We start from the raw sequence: 14843 nt of genomic DNA, 5'->3' as shown, positions 1-14843 counted from the left end.
GTCTGCCCAGACCCCAGGAGGGCAGAAGCCTGTCTGTGGGTTGGCAGCAGCGGTAGCTGCAGTGAAAACCCTAGAGAGCTAGTTTGACAGTACCTGGGGTCCATGCTGGAGCCCAAGGGATGCATGGGATTGGCACCCCAATACCAGATTTTTCTTACTGCTGTTTCAGACTCTGAATTCTTGACATATTTCCCTTGAGGAAGACCCGCTTGCTTGCTTCACTCACCTAGTAGATCCAGGTTTAGGCTGTGTCCATGGTGGCAGTGGGTGGTGCCAATGGTGCAAGTAGGTGGTGCCAGAGAAGAGAGTAGACAGTGGCTTCCTAAGAAAAAAAATGAGGACCTGCATAATTCATTGATTTATTTATCACAAATTAAGCATTGCTCCTGTGTGACGTTCTTGGTATTATTGTTCGGCAATAAAGACTTGTCAGGAAGCTGCCAAGTTGGCATTAGCCTAGAATTAGAAATTCAAGCCCCTGCCTTCTTTGGCGCAGTTGTATCAGTGGCTGCGGGATCTCTTGCAATGGAGAGATCATCTGGGACTCTTCAAGACAAAGACACTGAATTTAATAAAATATGGAACATAGGTACAGCTTGCTTTGCAATCGCCACTGTCCACCTACACTTGAATGCATAACCTATTTCCTTACTAACAAATTAGAAGATGCACATACATCTGGAAGATAAATCCACAGGACAATAAATGATGACGAGAAACATAGTTGGCCTGATACTAAGGGCCATATTTATACTTTTCGACGCACAACTGCGCCAACGCAGTTGTGCGTCGAAAAAGTTAACGCCGGCTAACGCCATTCTGAAGCGCCATGCTGGCGCCGTATTTATACAATGACGTTAGCCGGCGTTAGCCGGCGGCGCTGCCTGGTGTGCGTGAAAAAAAATGACGTACACCAGGCAGCGCCGGCGTAGGGGAATATGGAGCTTGGGCGCCAAAAAATGGGGCAAGTCAGGCTGAGGCAAAATTATCGCCTCAACCCGATTTGTGCCATTTTTTTCGACTCCCAACCTCCATTGAAATGACTCCTGTCTTAGCAAAGACAGGAGTCATGCCCCCTTGCCCAATGGCCATGCCCAGGGGACTTCTGTCCCCTGGGCTTGGTCATTGGGCATAGTGGCGTGTAGGGGGGCACAAATCAGGCCCCCCTATGCCACAAAAAAAAATAAAAAAATAACTTACCTGAACTTACCTTATGTTCCCTGGGATGGGTCCCTCCATCCTTAGGCGTCCTCCTGGGGTGGGCAAGGGTGACAGGGGGGGTCCCTGGGGGCATGGGAGGGCACCTCTGGGCTCCTTCCGAGCCCACAGGTCCCTTAACGCCTGCCCTGACCAGGCGCTAAAAAACGACGCAAAAGCAGCTGGACGTCATTTTTTTGGACCCGCCCACTCCCGGGCGTGATTTTTGCCCGGGAGTGTAAATACGGCGCACATGCCTCGGAGTCAATTTTTTAGACGGGAACGCCTACCTTGCATATCATTAACGCAAAGTAGGTGTCCACGCTAAAAAGTGACGCAAACTCCATGGACTTTGGCGCTAGACGCATCTAACGCCAGAGTATAAATATGGAGTTAGTTTTGCGTCGAATTTGCGTTTAAAAAAACGACGCAAATCCGGCGCAAACGGAGTATAAATATGCCCCTAAGTGAATTAGGAGGCAACATGCTCCACATGGGGAAGACATGGTTTTCTATCTGCTTCTGTCAGGGCCGAACTGGGAACCCAAAGCAACTGTGGCAAATGTCAGAGCAACCCCCATAGGCTGCATAGCGAGTGAGCCTGACCATGACAATGGCGCTTGGGGAGGGCCGGAGGGCCCCACCCCAAGAACAATTGGAAAGAAATGGCAAAAACAGTTCATTCTTCAACACATTTTTCATTATATATTCAGTTGTATTGGGTTTTAAAGCACATTAAATGATGACCTTACAGTGCACCAGGGGACAGCAATCTTATATTGGGGCTCTTCAATGATTCCCTCACCATCACCCTCGAACAGGGCCTCTCGTCTCTCCATAGCCCCTCTCTCACATGTATGTTATTTGTTTTATAGCGCCTCTCTCACCAGCATAGGGTGTTGGAGCACTTCATATCACAGACACATACAAAGACAATGAATCATATGCGAGTAAATCAGTGTATAGAAAACTTTTAATAGGACAAAGGGACTACAAGGCGTAGGATTCACGTGTCATCCATACTGGTAGGCATTTATGGGAGTGCTTGGACTGGGGAAGCGTAAACCCAGGATTAAGAATGAAAGACAGTGGTTAGGGTTGACTTTACTAATAATTTATTTATACCCAAACAAACCTTTTTTTTAGCAAAATTATGATAACGAAAGACTTGGACAGAAACATAACTTTCTAACCTGCGCCATGCAGTTTGCACAAAGCTCTTTGGCATGTCATAGCTCACTGTGCTAGATTATGATTGTAATTCATGAACTGCACAGTAACAAAAGGAGAATCCCACTGAGCTGCACACATAATCTACTGTTCTGTGATCTGCATCAGTACACGTTGTTTGCAGCAGGCATATTAACCCTCTCCACTACCTTGGAGGAGTAAAACCCTAGCTGATGAGGGTTGATACCCTGAAACCAGTCCCAGGATGCTTGTTTCCGGTCCAGGGACTACCTGGCCTGGCAGTTCGGGCTGGACTGTTCCCATGGGAACAGGGTCAATACTGATTTGCGTATGGCTGGGGCCAAACTGGGGTGGCATAGCAAGCAAAAAAATGATGGATTAACCCAGATCTGTGACTGGGGGTGAGTGTTTGTATTTCTCTGCATCCCGTTCATCATCTGTTCTTTTTGTTTTTGTTGAGATAAATATGTGGCCAACAGCCAACTGTAAAAGCAATAGCCCAAGACCTGAATAGGTATTGTTGACAAATATGAATTAGGATCTACATCTCTGAAGAGTGTAACGTCTTCATAAAGTCTCCTGCTTAGCTCACCTGAGGCTCCCCCATCTTGATTGCACAAAGCCAAGTGGGAGGGGAGTGGTCTCCATCACCACTGAAATATTTCAGTCCTTGATGGGGCAGAACTCAAAAGTGCTTTATATTTAACAACCTCCATCACTTGACATCTCTGCCATGGTGTTCTCCATGCCCATATACTATTGTTCTTGGACTACAGGCACAAGATACTATTGTGATAAAATAGGTGCTCTCAAGAGACAAGTCCACAGTGTTGGACACAAGGCCACACCCCCCACCAACAAAGTAAAAGTTAAATAAAAAATGATTTAACAATAGCAGACAAAATCATGTTTGACCTGCTAGAATCTATCAGGGAGGAACTCTAAATATGTGATAATTATCACACAAATCTTAATTCCAATCCCTGAGAAAACTCTTGTTTGCACAGGGATCAGAATTTAGTCCTTAACTTGTAATGAGGGCCTTAATAATGATTGGTCACTGTAATGACACTTAAAGAAGAGAAATAAGCAAACAATTCTCAAAACACAAACCTATTACGATATCCTCGCGTGAATGAGAGGGTTGCCTAATCACCTGCAGTCCAGAAATAAGTTGAAGTACAAAGCTGCATAACCACCTTTCTATGGGGCCCAATAACTTGTTCCCTCAGGGTCTAGTATGGAAAGGCAAAGGGGAGGATACTCTCTTTCTGGACAAGGCTCAGCCTGCTTGAGGCTCCTCTTTCTCAACATGGTTCATGTTCCACTGGGTTCAGGCAAACATTAGACTGCTAGTGAGATAAATGAAGGGCCACACCAGAAAAATAAGTGGAACAGGGGTTCGGCTCTACTGCTCGTTGCACCTCCACCAGTCCCTCTTCTGTTTGTACCTGTCCCTGCCTCTCTGATATGTCTGTCAAACCTAGCTGGAACCTCAAGTGGTCCTACTTCAGATTCCTAAACACGTGGAATTGACGTGTACTATCCCTGACCAGAATCCCAACACTTACAGTGATGCTGGGACTAGGCGGACGGAGAAAAAGCACCTCTTAGAAAAATACTTCAATCAAATTCTATTGAGACACTAGTTACCCTACTGAAAAATAAGGGCAACTACGTTCAGGTTGGTGATATGCCATCCTAAATGTGTTCCACAGGCTTCACCATGCCCAAATGCAGCTCACAGATTCAGCGTGTCTTCACGCCTGCTCCTCGGGTACTTCCATCATTGCCACTCTGTGGCCAAGTGCTCCATTTTTAAAGCTCTTTTCATTTGCTATTGCATTCTTCATAAAAAGAAGCCTTTATTTACCCAGGAGTCCTTTCTTCCAGCGCTACTCGTCTCCTTCAAGATCCTGCTGTAAGAAAGTCCCAGTTGGTCATTCTTTTTCTTGTTTAGCTGTTAGGCCCTGGAATGCCCCCCTCTGATCTTCCACAGTGAGCCTAATCATCTCACCTTCTGCAAGAAACTCAAAATGCGCTTGTTTCCTCAGTTTGCTTTCAGACACTGCTTTGGTGTATCTTCTTAGCGCCTTAGGATCCTAGGATAGTAACAGAGCGCTTCTGAAAAATATTTTTAATTTGTTCATTCAAGGTCACAGGTTCAAATCTCAGCACGTCTAACTCAGCCTGCTAACCTTCTAAGGTTGGTAAACTGAATACCAATAAATTGGGTCAGAGTAACCTCTGTTAATTACAGTGCTTAGAAACAACACAACTGCAGTATGAAGCACAATATATACAATAAATATTATTAAGGCTTCATCCTGCCACATGGACATAGAGACCAAGAGCCTTTCAGCTGACAGGAAGATTTACATGCCTGAGGATCTTTTCCTGCCCAGGGGTTGCACCCAGGTCATCTGTTTTCACCCTTGTAAAAGACTGAAAGAAAGTTTGGGGTTGTCTGGTTTTGCATATGTACAGCTCAGTATTTAGTCTGTAAGTTTACATACTTTGTCTTGCTGGAGAACCTCATCCTTTTGAGGGGACCTAAAGATGTTTTCCACATAAAATGGCAGCCAGTGACCTTATTGTGAGCTTCTCGCCTTAGTTCTAAAGACTTCAGGTATCGCTATTGCATGGAGGAGCCCAGGTTTATGCTCAACGATAGCCCACATGATCAAACTGTGCTGTGATTGTCCCACAACCTCATTGACACATCTCTATGGTCCATGAATACTTGATCTATGATAGGCCAGGGCTAGCATCATTTTAACTTATTTTGTATATATCGTTTTGTTTGGCTTGGCCTTCTCTGCCGGCTCATTTCCAGACATTTTGCCTTAATCCTCCTGTTTTCTGAAGCTGTGTTTGTTGGCTTGTAGGACTCTGTGCACTTTACCTTTACCACTGCTAACCACTGCTAAAGTGCACGTGTTCTCTCCTTTAAACATGGTGAAACTGGCTTACACCCACCTGGCACATTTAATTTGCTTATAAGTCCCTAGTAAAGTGGTACTGCATGTACCCAGGGCCTGTAAATTAAACTACTACTTGTGGGCCTGCAGCACTGATTGTGTCATCCACTTAAGTAGCATTCTTTAACATGTCCCAGGCCTGTCATAGCAGCCTGGGTGTGCAGTTTTAAACTGTCATTTCAACCTGGAAAACCAAATCTTTTGCCAGGCCTAAACCTTCCTTTCTAATACAAATAAGTCACCCCCAGGGTAGGCCCTAAACAGCCCATCGGGTAGGGTGCGTTGTCTTTAACGAATTAGACATATACTTGTATGTTTTACATGTCCTGGTAGTGAAAATCTCCTAAATTAGTTTTGTTACTTCTGCAAGGCCTACCTCTCCCATAGGATAACATTGGGTGACTCTATTTAATTTAATAAGATATACCTTTTGTGTGGAAGCCAGTAGGAATGCCGTGTTTGGCACCTGAGGAATTGTAATTTAAAGCCCTCTTTAATGGTAAAGTCTGATTTCACATTACAATTCTAAAAAATGACATTTTTAGAAACTTGACATTTTCTTGTCCTAATCATTTGGTGCCTGAAGCCTGTTCCTGGGTCACATGAATAGGTGTAGTTGGCCTTTGTGTATTCCTCCCAGAGAGCATCACAGTAGGGGTCTGGGTGTTGGCAGGATGGGCCATCCTGGTTTAATGGGGAGGAGCTGTCACCTACCACACTTGCACTTCTAACGCACTAGCCCAGCTCACACACAACGGACTTCACCCTAGCCTATTGTGACACCAGACAGACTAGGGCCAGGGCAGGGAGACAGGAAATTCCAGACACCTCTGTAGGGGGAATTTCCAGATGCTTTTCCCACTTCAAAATGGGCACCAGGTATGAAAAGACTACCCTTGGACCCACTCTTCAGTACGCTCATGGATCTGTGGATACTAGAGAAGGACACCCTTGCCCTGTTTGTTGAGAAGGGAGACTGGACCTGAAACCTTAATTCCAAGCTGAATTGACTCCAAGGATCAGTCAACTAACCTCCTGTTCTGAGCCACAGGGACACAACAAACTCCAGAGCAACTGCCCAGCTGACCTGCTGCACTGGACCTGCAACTGGCCTCCCTGAGCCCTGCTGGCTTCTGCTGGAGTATGTTCCAGATCCCCAAGATGTGCCCTTCAGGTCCTGGACCCTTGGTGTGGCATCAGTTGAGCTCCTCCCTGAAACAAAGGAGAAATCCTGATGTTTAAGGCCTTTTTCACCTGCAAACGGGCCCATTCTCACCAAGTTCTTGCTGCCTGTGTCGAACAACACAAAGCTCAGGTGAGCCTGATATTTCACGCTACACCAACCCCTAGTAAGGAACAGCAATGTGAGCTCTGCACTTTGCCCTACTGCAACGACAGCCTGCGTTGACCTCTAACGCGAATCTCCTGAAATGGCCGATCATGATGCCCATCTGGAACTTCGTGCTACAGCGACAACCATTCACGACGTCTGGCCTGCTCTTTGCGCTAATGCGAGAACCATCCATGGTGCTCTCCCTGCTCCTTGCGAACTCTAAGTGCTGGACTTTAGAAGGTAATTTTCTTAGTAGGACTATCCTGGGACCTGTATTTGGTCTTCACTGCATCACAATCGGCCTGAACTTGTGACTTTCACCCAGTCTCGCATGACCAGATAACTGCAAGTGGCTCTTTGTGCTTTTAGGTGCTATACTTACCTTAACTCTTTTTAAATTGCATATCTCCAGTTCTATTGATTGTGCTGTGTTTTCACTTTATTACTGTTGTGTGCTGCATAGATACTTTACATATTACCTCTAAGTTAAGTCTGACTGCTTTTGTACCAAGCTACTAGTGGGTTAAGCACAGGTTAATTTAGTGACTTTTTGTAATTCACCCAGGCAAGGATTGTGGTTATTGCTTGAGAAGGGTTTCACCACAACCCAATTTCTCACACACTTCATACCAAACATGCCATTTCTAAGAGTGATAAATATTAGGCATACCTGCTAGTCAATTTAATGTTAGTTTAACTCACGGAAACCTTGGCAGAATGCACCAATGTTGCTAGGGTTCACACCTGTGACAAGCAAACCACAGCAGATGTTTGCAACCAGAATGTATCTCACCAAGCCATCCCACTGCCTGCTAAATTGTCTTCAGATGTAAAGCTGGAGATTCAGGGCAAGGTCATTGACTTACTGTTCAACTGAGACAAATGTTTCCAACTCTTAAAAACTATAGTGCTCCGGTGTTCTGAAGAAGACACAATCACAAGAGTTCACTGAGATCCTTACAAGTAGTACTGGCAGCACCAACGTGGCCAAGTCTTCAGTTAAAAGCTTGTTTTCTTTCTAAAGCTATGGACAACCCTGCCTCCTCCTCGCGTTAGCCTAGCAGTAGCCACTTCAGAGGGAAGACCAAGCCGGTCACTCAGGAACTGTTTGTGAGTCAAGTTATGATATCTGTTTTTGCTAGTTGCAGATAATCTGACTGCTTGTCTATAGGTCCTTTGGAGTAGTTACCACAGTCCATTCGGGACAATACCCTGGCTGAACTGTAGATGTGGAATGACCCCCCTGCCTATCTTGGGGTAATGTCTATGGTACAAGATGGCATGGTGTACCTCTTTCTGAGTGGCATGTTATTTAGTATTATTGATAGCAGAAGGCGCAACACTTGCCTGGTATGGTATTAACCCTCCATTTTGAGATCCATGCCTCAGAAAGGGAGTTATGCAGTAATATGGCATATTTTCCACTTGTTCAGAGCTGCAAAACTCAGAATATTGCGGTCCCATGCAAATTCTACCACTTTTTTCCCAGTGAAATTTGTGTTAGGGGGAAAAGTATGTTTTTTTGGTCCTATTTGTAATCCCACATAGCCCATTTAGGCACAGGTAGGTAATTTTATATTATTCATAAACAAATGTTTTAAAATGTACTAAAAGCTACTAGATCCCGGTTTGAATGCTGAAGCAGAAACATGAAGCCTTGCTTTGGTTCCCAGAATCTGATCACTTTACATCGAAAATCTGTATTTACGTTTCCACCAGCTCACGCCACAGCTCTTCTAAAATCAAGTGCACTTGTTTGCACTTGGGATTTGCCCAGTAAAATAATTAACAGCAATCGGGTATACTGTTCCAAAATCTGAGTTCCAGGTATCCAATTTTCGACCTAGAATGTTCCTGGTCACCAGGAGCATTTGCTTGCAGAAGCAAGTGCCCTCACCCAGCCAAAGGTGGCATGCTTCATCATTGGGCCTGCTTCTCCTTGGCCTGCTGCAATGCCCAGTGGGCCCCTTGAGGGGGCTGTTCGCTGGAGATCCTCTCAATTTGTCAAAGTGATACTGAGGGTATATTATGTATGATGGGAAGATTGGAATGAGGTGAGAACTATAATCGACTATTAATATTTCTAAATGAGAATTTTATTGGAGTGACAATAGCTATGTCAAGATTAAAAAGTGAGGCAAGCCTATAGATGTAATGATACTAGCTTCTCCTGGATGGAAACAGTGTGATCAAATGAATTTTGTTAGATACGAGTACAAGGTCAACATGTTTCATGCCTATATCATCAAAAGAGATCGAGTGGCATATCTTCATGACCAACAAACATGTGTACCTAATCTTCACTTGAGGAGAGTAAGGGTACTCTGCATGAGTGATACACCACCTCTGTGTTAAATGGATCATGAAATTATAAAACATACACCGATATATATGTATGTTCCTGAGTATTATTGACCCAATAAAAACAGATAAACAAATGTTATACGTACCAGAAATATTGGCACCACGGAGGTGCTGTCATTGTGATCTCACATTGGAGGGCCTTGCACACCTTCGTGATCGGTGATGTGCAATGAAAGCAGACCAAACTCATACAGCAGCTGCATCGAAACTGAATATATGAGAAAAACAAGTAATAGAATCACACACATGCTGATAGGGATGCAATGGAGAGTATCTTACCCTCCTGTAGTAAGGTATAGGCCCTTAGATGATCGTGGTCATTACGGTTTCAGCATTTCTGGCTGTGGAGCAAGGTGGCATATTTAAATAAAATAATGAAAATGATTCCACCCGGATAATAGTCTTAAGAAATTATTTGAAGTAGAAAATAAAAGTAAATGGAGTTAAGCCAACTTAATTTGCTGAGACTTACTTGCTGAGGCAGAAGCTGTTGTCCATTGACCTACCCTGCGTCCATAATCCCAGAAGTAACAGGTCTGTGGAATGCCCTGCTTTTAAGCAGCTGCATAAATACCAGTTAAGCAGAGGTTGGCAGGTGAAGCGTCTGCTGCGTCATATCGGTGGGCCAACAGAATAAGGCTAGAGATGGTCCACGTGTTCGGCGTGGTGTTGCGAACCAATGTTCCACATCGGAGTGAGTGAAAGACTGGAACGCTCCTGTTTCTAGTTAAGCGGAAGTCTCTAAGACAGGGTGCAATATGGGGCCATTTCTGATGAGGCCTGGTGTTGCTTGGCAACACTACAAAGCTGCGTGTAGGATGTTATGCAATCTTCTCATGAACATCATGCTTAGAGTTGTAGTTCGTGAATAGGAAATACTACCTGTAATTATACCTAACTCCTTTAATAACCCTCTGCCTATTGCACCAATCCTTGGTTGATTAGAGGAAAAACAGGGAGGGATGTAATGTAAATGTATAGGGTTGGATAATCCTTGCCTCCATGTCCTTAATAGAATTGAAACTTTCCTTTACGTTAGCTAGAAAATTTCTCATTCTATGTCAGGACCGGAGGCGAGGATTATGCATGTTCAAAGCTTACTCACCACCAAGGATGTGGCCTCATGAATAGGTTCGAAATAAAATTTCTTAAATGTGGATTCTGAAGACCAGTTAGCCGCATTCATTTTATCCTCTAGACTGCCACTTACCTGGATCGCCTTAGAGGCCATAGCACCTCTAGTAGAGTGACTGCCAAAGAGTCGAGCTTCAATACCTGCCTCAGTCATAAGCCGTCTTAGCTACCTGGCAATAGACGGTGAAGAAACCGCTTTAAACAGCTTCTTGATGGCAATCAATAATTGTTTCCCAACTGGTGGTCCTCCTTTTATTGTCAAATTCTCATACGCTTTCAGGCACCTTACTACACAGAGTTTAGGTTGAGCTTCAAACATAGGATATGATACCGACCTTGTGTTTGTTTCGGTCTGTCTAGATATAATGAACTCCCTCCGGTGTAAAAACCCTTGATGTGATGTCAAGAGTCTGTACTTCCGAAACTCTCTTGCACAAGATAAGGCATTAGAGCATGGCCAATTTGGCCGCTGTTTCTTTCCTGGATTGGTACTGGTTATCCTGCCATTCCAAAAGGAGATGGAGGACCCTATTAACATCCCATAATCCAGAATACCTGGGTTCTGGAGGTCTAGACAATCTGATGCCCTTAAGCAATTTACAGACCCATGGGTGTTCCGCCACCAGAATATTAATGATGGGAAGGTGCCCCGCTGCAATCACTGTGTGGTAAGCCAACCCTTCCTTGTACAACTCCGCTAAAAAATGTATTATATGTAGCATCAGGGCCCCCATGGGATCCAGGTGCCTCTCCAGACACCAACTGGACCATTGGTCCCAGGCCGATTTATATCTTTTGATCGTACCTGGAGCCCATGCTTGTATAATGAGATTGCCAGCTTCCTCGTAAATTCAGATGTGCTGGCATCATCCCCTGAAATCCTCCAGGCCATCAGGCTCAGATGTCCCTGCATTACCAAAGGATGTGGGCGTCTGGCAGGGTCCCGTAGGATCCCTTGTGACAATGGCAGTCTGAGCAGTTACATCCATGACAGTTCTAAAAGTGTGAAGAACCAGGTTTGGGACCTCCAAATTGGGGTAATGAGTACAAGGGACGTTCTCTGTCTCCAAACCTGAGCTGCCACTCTGGGGATCAGGAGCAAAGGAGGAAATGCATAGGATTGTCCCGATGTCTAGTTTTGTAGGAAGGCATCCACTGCCGTGGCTCCTGGGTCCAGCCTCCAACTGAAATACCTGGGGAGTTGCGCGTTCACTCTGGATGCAAAAAGATCCACATTGCAAGGTCCCCACCACTCTATTAGGGCTTGGAATACTAGCGGATCCAGTTGCCAATCGCTGGAATCCTTGAGATGCCTGGAGTTCCAGTCTGCCACCATGTTCTGCGACCCCGGTAGATATTCTGCCATTACTGATATTTGTTTCTGTAGACAACAGTGCCAAAAGTCCTTGGCCAGTTCCACGAGTGCCCCCCAGTTTGTTGATATACTGAACCGGAGTTGTATTGCCCATCCTCAACAGAATGCAACAAGAAACTTTGTCCTGAGTTAGGGATTGGATCCAAAGGAACCCACAAGAAGTTCCAGGCAGTTGATATGCAGACTCAACTCCTCCTGTGTCCACTGTCCTCCCATGGAGATCTCGCCACATCGGGCGCCCCAACCCAGTCTGCTGGCATCTGACTCTATTATCAGGTCCGGCCGGGATCCGAAGATCATCAGCCCGTTCCAGGCCTCCATGCGGTCTATACACCATTGAATCTCCGGTCTGGCTTCCTGTGAGAGAACCACCTTCTCCAAATATGTAAGACCTCTCCTCAAGTGGGAGACTTTCAAACGTTGAAGTGCCCTGGAGTGCAGTGGTCCTGGGAAAATAGCTTGGATCGAGGATGACAACAATCCAGCTATCCTTGCTATTGCCTGAGAGATATCCTGTCTCTCCTGAGAACTTTCAACAGTTATTTCTTGATGTTCATGACCCTTTCCAGACGTTTCAACGTGGCTGAAGTGGTATCGATCAGGAACCCCTGAAATGTCATTAATAGAGATGGATCCATCATCGATTTCTCTCCGTCGATGACAAACCCAGGTCCTACAAAAGGGCAATAGTTGTGTTCAGGTGGGTCACTAACTGTGAGCTAGATTGATCCATTAGCAGAATAACGTCTAGATATATTATCAGTTTGCTACTCTGCATCTGTAGTGTCTCTACGACTGGTTTCAGGAGTTTCGTGAAGAACCATGGGGCTGAGGAGAGTCCAAATGGTAGAGACTGGAATCCGTAGGTCTGGTCCCTCCATTGGAACTGGAGAAAATGACAGTGGGATGGAAAAATGGGGCCCATCAGATAGGCATCCTTGAGATCCATTCAGACTAGCCAATCACCCTGATGGAGAAGCTCTCTTAGGAGGTGGTTTTCCTCCATCTTGAAGTGACAGTAAACGGGCCACTCATTGAACTCCTTGAGGTTTATCACCAGTCGAAACCCCTTGTCTATCTTTTCCACCTGGAAAAGTTGCTCAAGAAATCCCTTGGATGTGGAGAAGTCCTGATGATAACTGACCTGGATAGCAGCTCCTAGAGTTCTGTGTCGATCAATTCCGACTACTGTAGAGAAAAACGTATTGGACGTGGTCTCACGTTGTGAGTTGGAGTTTCGCTGAACTCTATGTGGAAAGCCTTGACGGTCTCCAATACCCAAGGATCCAAAGTGATCTGGGTCTGTTTGTGAAAGAACAACCTCAGTCTCCCTTCTATTTTTTTTATGGGAAAAAAGGATACTGCTTACCAGTAGAACCTCCTAGGGCATTGGCTCCTCCTCTGGTGGCACGGCTGGCTCTGCCGCCCATCTCCTCAGTTGAGGAAAAAGGTGCCCTGTCGGCCATCGCTCCACCCATTGTTGTGTCCGGCCTGGCCTCTGGGGGGGCCGGATTAGAAGAAATGGCCAGAGGGGTGACCCTCTACCTCTTCCGGCCCCATAGAAAACCTTCCCTGGGTACATTTTCTTAATAGATGACTGCGTCTTGTCTAGCGCCGAGAAGGTGGCAACAAACTTCCCCAGTTCCTTCACGAATGGTTGCCCAAAGAGGTTGCCTTGCGCTATTGGCCCTGCCTCAGATGACAAAAGTTCCCCAAGCTTGTGACCTTATGAGAGATCATCTTCTCTCAGCGGAGAGGGCAAAATTGACGTTTCAGAGGAGACAAACCGCCCGCTGCACCCAACCCACCACTACGTCTTTGGGGAGATGGGATCCTGACTATTTGGAGTGCTCCATTAGTTCTATTATCTTAGTCAGGGGCCCTCAGATGTCCAGGAGCTTATCCTGGCATGCATGCCAGGAGCAGCCAATCCCTTTCTTAGGATCTCTCATATAGTTAGAGAAAAAAGTACATAGTTTAGGTTCAATAGCGAATGTGACCGCCACCTTGCCCTTCAAAGTCGGTCTAGGGCACTCCGCGCGTAAACAAGTGTGCACCTCCTTATCCAATGGGTGACGGATTTTACTTGTCACGTATTTAGCCACTTAGTGGTCCGGGACCCACTCCAAAGACCTAGGATGGTATATGTCTTCAGTGTCAAACATATCCTTGTCTCCTTGATCCCCTTCACAAGAACCTGAGGTGTTTGTGCTCGGAGGCCAAGGTCTACCCGAGTCACATCCCTCATCCGATGATCCCTTGTCATCGGTATCACCCCCCCTTTTGGGGGGACCGCAGGTTGGGGTTGAATTCCAGGGCAAGCTCATCGTAGGGGTAGAACATCCTCCTGTAGGATACATTCTTTTACGTGCACAGTCTTACGGCCTCCTGTAATCGGTCAAAGCCTTCCAGGTTCCCCACGTCATGTTTTACAGGTCTCAAGGAAGTTGTGGTAGCTGAACTACCTGTACTTGCCCCTGTGTCCCCCAAGATCCCAGATCCATCTGAAACCGAGCACATGAGTTTGTGCACACTGTCCTGCAGGGGTGCAAACGCTTTGGCGATTGCCTGGGAAAGAAGTTGGTCCAACCCTGCAAGAAAGTGACACTGAGGGGGGCATTCCTTCTCTGAGGCCAAGTTAGGGGAGAATGTATGGACCTGGAATTACTCCATCATAATTGGGGTGAGAGCACTTACGCCCTCATTAAGACATTTGCTGTAGATCCCGTTTACTGCCACTGTACGGCCGCCAACATACCGACACGGAGGCGAACCTCCATTTGCCATATTATGACACACACACTCTAAACCAACAGAATACTGCCAGAAACACAAATCCGCCAGATCAAAGGTAAGTGGTAAAGTGTCGGTATGAACACCCACACCGTCACGCCAACAAAACAACGCCCTCCACATTAGGACCCTCGAATCAACACAGCGGACATTCAACAGCAGTAAACCATTTCCGGTACACACTGGCGTGCTCAGAATGCCATCTAAAAACAACACAAAACAACATTGGCCAATACCAGAAACACACACATGACACTAATGCACATACCACACCTACCCACCATCAGCACTATAAAACACACACCCATATAATCCACAACCCTTTACGAACGCAAAAAATAGCCAAGAGACAGACACGCTAATCACAGACACAACTACACACACCACTAACACCCAGCCATCCGTCACGCACCCCACCATATCATTCAACACCCACTACACCACACAACACCCATGTCCCCACAAAGGCACCCCC

The sequence above is a fragment of the Pleurodeles waltl genome, chromosome 2_1, assembly GCF_031143425.1.
Source record: "Pleurodeles waltl isolate 20211129_DDA chromosome 2_1, aPleWal1.hap1.20221129, whole genome shotgun sequence".
In the NCBI taxonomy this organism is placed as follows: Eukaryota; Metazoa; Chordata; class Amphibia; order Caudata; family Salamandridae; genus Pleurodeles; species Pleurodeles waltl.
This window is presented reverse-complemented; position numbering follows the sequence as displayed.